Genomic DNA, 7177 nt, shown 5'->3' with positions numbered 1-7177 from the left:
CATTACACAAAACTGAACTTGCACATCAAAATAACACATTGTCAATATTTTTTGAGACCCCCCAAAATTTCACAAATCCCGTTTTCAGGGGAGCCCATGTCTTATTAAGGGGAGCCGAGCTCCCCCTAGCTCCCCCGTAGTTCGCACACTGTGTGTGTGTGAGAGTGAGTGAGAGAGTGTGTGTGTGTGTGTGTGTGTGGTTTGGTGAACAGCCTTGTTATTTCTATATGTTTGCTTGTTTGTTTGTTTGGTTGATTTATCGATTGTGGTTTGATCTTCATGATGTTTGCTGATGGATTGTTTAATTATCAGTATGATGTGACATTATGAATAGCTTGTGTTTGAGTAATGGATCCTAATGGCGTGTCTGTAAATGTAAGGGCAGATTCTCTCTGATCTCCATTAGAAACCTTCATTTATGTGTTTACCGAGAGGATGGTGTTTTTGTGAGGGTTATGTAATTTTACTGAACTCTTTTCGTCTGTCATGTTTAACGAGTACTGACGCTTTAATAATGACCTGCCATATAAACCCTAGAGATGTCCACTAACCCGGGTTTAACCAGTCTAGATCTGGGTGAATCTACAAAAACCTGTCAGGAATGAGTTAAATTTCACTTCAAAATGAAAATCAAGAAGAAATGACAGAAATGACCAAATAAAGCCTATTTTAAGCATAAAAATTTTATTTTATGTATTTATGTTGTTATTTTATTTATAAAATGTATAAATAGTATTTATACAGTTTTATATTTTTATTGTGATGCCTTTAATTTTTTATTTGAAACCTTGTAACCTTTTTATAATTTTTCAGTTCAGTACACTGACAAAATGCTTACTTTGCAACACTTTTCACTCAGAAATTGCTAGCAAATCTCACTAATATTTACAAAGAAAAGGCAAGTAACACATTGAGTTTAAGGTGAGATTTTGAAGCAGAAAGACTGAAATCATTGAAAACCATTCGGACAGTGTCTGAAGTCGCTCAGCAGCTCATGTTCACGTGACGTGGTCGTCAGAAGTCTGAAGGCTGGTTTGATGACTCTGGCTTTAATTAGTATAGCCTGTATTAGTAATGTCAGCAGTTCTTTACAGGCTATGCTAATCTATGGCAGAATCATCAGTGCACTGGACCTGAGTTTCCTCTGAAGAAACGTCACCTCGTCATGTGACCGGGATTCAGGCTGTTTGTGGTTATGAGCAGATATCAGAAATAAACCAACGACCTCATGTTTATCAATTACTTGTGTCTGTATTAAATGCTTTGTTACATTATAAACAGAGAAACACAGTATGAGTGTGTTCATGCATTATGAACGTACAGTACATCGAGTGAGTGAATGAATGTGTTCTTCTCTGTTCCTGGACGGAAGTGGATCTCCTCTGATATTCTAGTCTGTATCGGGTCAAATTGACTTTATTTGTCATTATAAAAGATCCAGAATATCTATATTAATCATACAATGATGTGCATGTCAAACCTGGTCAGTAATGTGGACATTTCTAGTAATATTAAAAGTGGGGTAAGTTGTCACAGGTGTGAAAATCAATTTTACACCAAAAAAATTTTTTTTCATGCATTTTTGTTTCATAATCATTTAACTGTTAAATAAAGCAAAACCATCATGTAAAACTGTATACAATGTAAAAAAATATTATTGATTATTGGAGTATGTTCTAGCAGAAAATACTATTTCATTCTTTCTGCCTCAGAATTTCTGGTTTAATTCAATGCATTACTTGTTTTTTTATTTATTTAATTAATCGTACAATTTACTAGCAATTTCTGAGTGAAAATAGTTTCTACATTATTTTTTTCAAGTGTGTGTATATATATATATATATATATATTTTATTTTTTATTTATTACTTATATGTTTGACTACTGAAATTGATATCTGTATATATATATATTTGTTTTCTTTGATTATTTATTTATTATTAATTCCATAGTGAAAGCCTGTCCTATAGTGTGACAACATGCCCCGCTGTATCTTTTAGTTCTTTGGCGAAAGCAGTGGAGATGTTCCTTAACTTTTTTTTTTCTTTCAGTTTTTAGGGTTTGACAGTAAGTCCGCTCTGATAAATGTCCTCTGCTGTCGACTGGCCGTGGTTTGTGTGCTCAGATTAATGCTGTTGTTCTCACTGTGTGTCGTGGGACGCTGGAGGATTTCTAGTTCATTCAGATGGCAAACAGCAGCGGCTCTGCTTTAACTAGACACAGGCAGTCAAATGAAAGCAGGAGATCTTCTGCTTGACCAGCGAAGCCTTCGCTCAAATCCGCAGCCCTTTGATTCATGCAAAACAGAACAAACCCTGAGGACTTCCTCTCTTCCCCTCGAGCTGCTCCACTTTACTATCGAAGAACAGAAATGACACTGGATTTGTATATCTAATAATTAAAATGATCGGTTTAATTAGTCTTCAATTGTGACCTGAGCAGAGCATTTATACATTCAGAAGAATATGTGAGTATTTTCCCATGCAAAATCCACAATAATCATTTTTCAATGATTATCAGAGTATGCTTTGCAAGAAAATACTATTTCAGTCTTTCTACTTCATGTTTAATTCAATGCATTCATTGCTGTTTCTAATTGTTTGTGAAATTTACTAGCAATATCTGAGAATAAATAGTTTCGCCACCTGTTGTTTTGCAGTGCATGATGCTACAGTGTATTTTTTGTTGACAGGGTGTTGCTATGCAGTTGCTAGGGTATTCTGGGTGGTTGCTAAGGTGTTGCTAAGATGGCCCAAGTGATTTCTAGAGCATTTTTCTGTAGCTGTTTTTTTCCGGTCTAGTGTGAAAAAATTCGGTAGCACTTTATTTTACAGCCCTGTTCCTCATGCACATACTATGTACTTATTATAACTAGGTAATAACTAGGTACGAACCCTGAACCTAAACCTAAACCGAACCCTACCCCATGTAGTTACCTTATATTACCAGAACTTTCTTAGGTAGGTACACTGTAAGTACATCTACTGTAAAATAAAGTGCAACCAAAAATTCTCCATGATCTCTGAGCATGAGTAAAATTTACATGACATTCATTCATTTATTCATTTAGCAGACTTTAGTCTGAGAATCAGCTGCGTTCGTCTGTCAGATCGTGTTCTTTCTCTCATTGCTCTGGATTCACTTCTGAAATTGATGGAATGAAACTATATTTTAATGTTATTTGTTTGGTTCAGTCTGTGTTTTTCTTGTGTGTGTGTGTGTGTGTGAGTGAGTGAGTGAGTGAGTCAGTAGTTTATCATACAGAATAAACAAAATGTTAAATATGAAATGGACCAGGGTTATTATAGTTAACTAAATCTAAAAATAAAACCATAAAAAACAACTTTAAATAAAAAAAACTGGAATAACCTAAAATATGACAAAAACTTAAACTTTCTTTATTTCAGCTAGCTGCCAAGGCAACATGATCTCATTTTTGTTCAGTTTAACTAAATAACTAAACTGACTTGATATATATATTTGTGTGTGTAAACAACAATAGTAAGCAATAATATGATCTCAATTATCCACCTTTTTCAGTGTGACAGTGACGTCTTCTTGCAGTTACTCATAGTTTAATGAGTGTGTAGATGACTGTGACAGCCAACAACAGCACAGCTCAACCCTGCACACGTTTATATTTAGTTATACTGAAAAAGTTTCAGTTGAATTAATTTACCCCTGTTTTAACATGGATTTCTATGGAGACCGGAAGACGAGAGCATCCAAACGGAAGTTAGAATCCATCAACTGATAAAAACTGAAAACTGAGGTCTCTGGTTTTGTTGATGTCTGGTTTATTTTTGTCTAATTTGACTGGATTTTACCTCATGACGGATGAATTTCTGCTGTAGAGTTTGACTGGACTCTCGACTGAAGATATGAGCATTTTTTCTTCTACCTGTCAGCTAGCAGTCATTAGAGTATCTGCTTAATATCTGCTCACACTGTGTTTTGATGGACATCCTACTGATAAGTATTTTTTGCAAGTTCATGTCAACTTATTCTACTAACCCTAACCTAACAGTCTACTGATACTCTAATGAGAGTTAGCCGACATGTAGGTGCATAGTTACTTATAGTTAGTAGAATGTTAGTAGAATGTCTAAATTGGAATCAAAACAAAATGATGCCTATTTAGCTATCATAACTGTATACTGCTGTATGGCTTGTTTTTCCCTGTTGTCCAGAACAGACTTTCTGGGTCTGGACCGTCGTTGCTGCTGTTTGAGCTGAGCGATCTGTAACTGAAGAGTTTATTGAGCGTCAGAATCCGGTGTGTGTGGTCAGGACTGATCAGAGTCTGAGAGAAACACAGATGGTTTATTTAGCGTCTTTGTGTCTGATTGAATGCAGCAGTAAGAGTGACGGAGCGCAGCGCTGCAGAGATCAGTCTCTCCTGACTCCTGAACAGCTTCAGACGCTCCTCCACATCTCCAGACAGCCACCAAAAATTCATAGCTTTAATATTCTCAGAGCGAGGAGCGCGTACGACAGAATGCATGAAGCCCAAAACAACACACACACACACACACTCACACACGCACACACACACACTCACTCACTCACACTCACACACGCACGCACGCACGCACACGCACACTCACACACACACACACACACTCACACACACACTCACACACACACTCACACACACACTCACACACACACTCACACACACACTCACACACACACTCACACACACACTCACACACACACTCACACACACACTCACACACACACTCACACACACACTCACACACACACTCACACACACACTCACACACACACTCACACACACACTCACACACACACTCACACACACACTCACACACACACTCACACACACACTCACACACACACTCACACACACACTCACACACACACTCACACACACACTCACACACACACTCACACACACACTCACACACACAGACACACACACACACACACACTCACACTCACACACACACACACAAATTACAGTTATTTAAGAAATTACAAAAATAAAATAAAAAACAGAGAAAATACAAAAATAAAATTCAAAATGTAATTCAAAATAGAAAAAAATTATAATAGTATATCAGTGATATAAAATAATAATAATGTACTAAAATAACAAACTAAAACTCAAATAAAAAATAAATAAAAAATTGTTGTTAAAAAACTGTTGACATAAAAAATCATATGAATATAATGACAAAAACAACAAAATGACTAATTAAAATAAAAATTGAAAATATAATAAATAAAAATGACAAAAACACAACAAAATTACTAAAATTAAAATTAAAATATTAAAAAATATTAAAAACTATAATAGCATCTTTATTTAGGTATGTAAATATTGTAGTGTACCTGTGCAGTTTGCTGAATGTTAAACACAGACAGACGAGTGAACAGCATGATCTCTGCTGATCTGTGTGTTTGTGCTGTGAATCTGAATGATGGGAGGTGTGTGTGATGTTTCCGGCAGCCGTTATCATCCTGAACCAGAGCTTTAATCTCATTCCCATCTCACCTGTGTGCCGAAGCGCGGCTCTCAAAACCCTCTGAGTGTTCAGTGATGCTGCAGATAACAGGTAAACCTACTGAAAGACATTCTGTGCTTCAGCTGGACTCAGAACAGCTGATGCAGCTAACAATGAGCTCACAGTGTGAATGTAACATGAATTAAACAGAGCCCAGTGAATGTGACGTGTGTGATGGGATGATGTGAATGATGTTCACTGCTGTTTTTCAGTGTCTGACGGAGCACACGAGATCCAGCCGAGTCACCCATGAGCTTTAATCAGGAGATACGGTGAGAAAACACACGCCACAGACATGTATGATCTCAAAACACCATAAAATCATCATTTGACCCTTATGACTGGTTTTGTGCTCCAGGGTCACATATTTGATCAAAGAACTCGTGCACTGACTTATATATGATAGCTTTCTTTCTGAGAGTTTTGGTCGAGGAGATCTTCATTAGAGCATCAGAAGACCGGGAATACAGTGCTTATATGTTGTTTGGAGAACTTTTATGATGCTTTATAGCAATTTTGTAGCTCCTGATCACCGTCTGCTGTGAAAATCTCCTTTAGAAGAAATAAAGTCAAATATCACGTTAAGAGAAGATCACGTCAGATTCAAACTCACGAGCTGCTGTCTGTACAATTACCAAAAGATTTTACTATTCCTGTATTTTCTGGAATATAAGTTGCACTTTTTTCATCATGCTGCGACTTCTAGTCCGAAGTGACTTACTGTATAAAATGCAATTAATGTCAAGCGTGCAACACATTAGTATTGGTGTCGAATGAGAGAAATACATGAGCGCAGGTTTATTTGTACAATGCATTTCTCAATGCGTTTCAGTTTTGCTTTAAATTAATTTAGTCTGGGCATTTATAATAGTGTTGTTTATAATAGTGAATATGCGTTTTTCATTCCTGCTCTGGTTAAATGTAAAGGATTTATTGTGGAGTGAGGGGAACTGAAATACATAGTGTTTATAATGTTTGTAAACATTTCGTTTTATTTGCTGGTATTTTGCATTATTTTTGTACTGTATGTAAAAATACAATGTGACTAATACACTGATACAATGTATCTATGTTTGTATTTTTACTCTCAACAGTGCAAATTTTACCTGGTGCAACTTACTGTCCAGGAAATACTGTATTTATTTACTTATTTTATCATTATTGATTTTACTATTATTACTCTGATCTACACTGAATAAACTGGTGTAGAAGTACAATGCATGTGGTATGAAGTGTGTGTTTGTTCAAATGAGCAGCGTCATCAATGAGTGCATGTTTATGAAACGCTCTGTTATTATATTCCATATGCAGCCTGTAAATCATCTGAAGGATCATCATCTCTCACATCCACGTTTCTGCCCTCTGAGAGTTTATCTTGTGGGATGTCAGTGAAAGTAAATGATGTTTGAAGCGAGGGAGAGATTCACAGCTAATGTGCAAATCAGAATTATTTCTGTTTCCAAAAGCGCTGCCAAAAATCCACGGCGTTTCTCTGATATTTCAGTGTTTCAGCACGAGCTCTAGATCACAGTGTTTTTGGGAGAAGTGATTTAGCAAACTGTTTACTCGCCTAGAGGAGGAGAAAACACAGGTCTGGACTGGTTTATGCTGGTTTATGCTGGTTTATGAAAACATTGAGAGAGCTG

At 36.5% G+C, this 7177-nt stretch overlaps 1 protein-coding gene across 1 annotated transcript in view; it reads left to right on the top strand.

Moving 5' to 3' along the window:
- The first annotated feature begins 5535 nt into the window (after nt 1–5535).
- Nucleotides 5536–7177, top strand: part of chrm3b (cholinergic receptor, muscarinic 3b) — a 7333-nt gene continuing 5691 nt past the window's right edge. Inside the window, exons 1-2 of the mRNA XM_016521635.1 lie at nt 5536–5582; nt 5744–5803. The gene's annotated coding sequence lies outside the window, so the exon portion shown is untranslated. The remainder of the gene's footprint in view (nt 5583–5743; nt 5804–7177) is intronic.

This window comes from Sinocyclocheilus rhinocerous, unplaced genomic scaffold (assembly GCF_001515625.1).
Source record: "Sinocyclocheilus rhinocerous isolate Xijiao unplaced genomic scaffold, SAMN03320098_v1.1 scaffold852, whole genome shotgun sequence".
NCBI classification, from domain to species: Eukaryota; Metazoa; Chordata; class Actinopteri; order Cypriniformes; family Cyprinidae; genus Sinocyclocheilus; species Sinocyclocheilus rhinocerous.
Note: the sequence above shows the minus strand (reverse complement) of the source record. Positions and strands in the feature narration are given on the sequence as shown.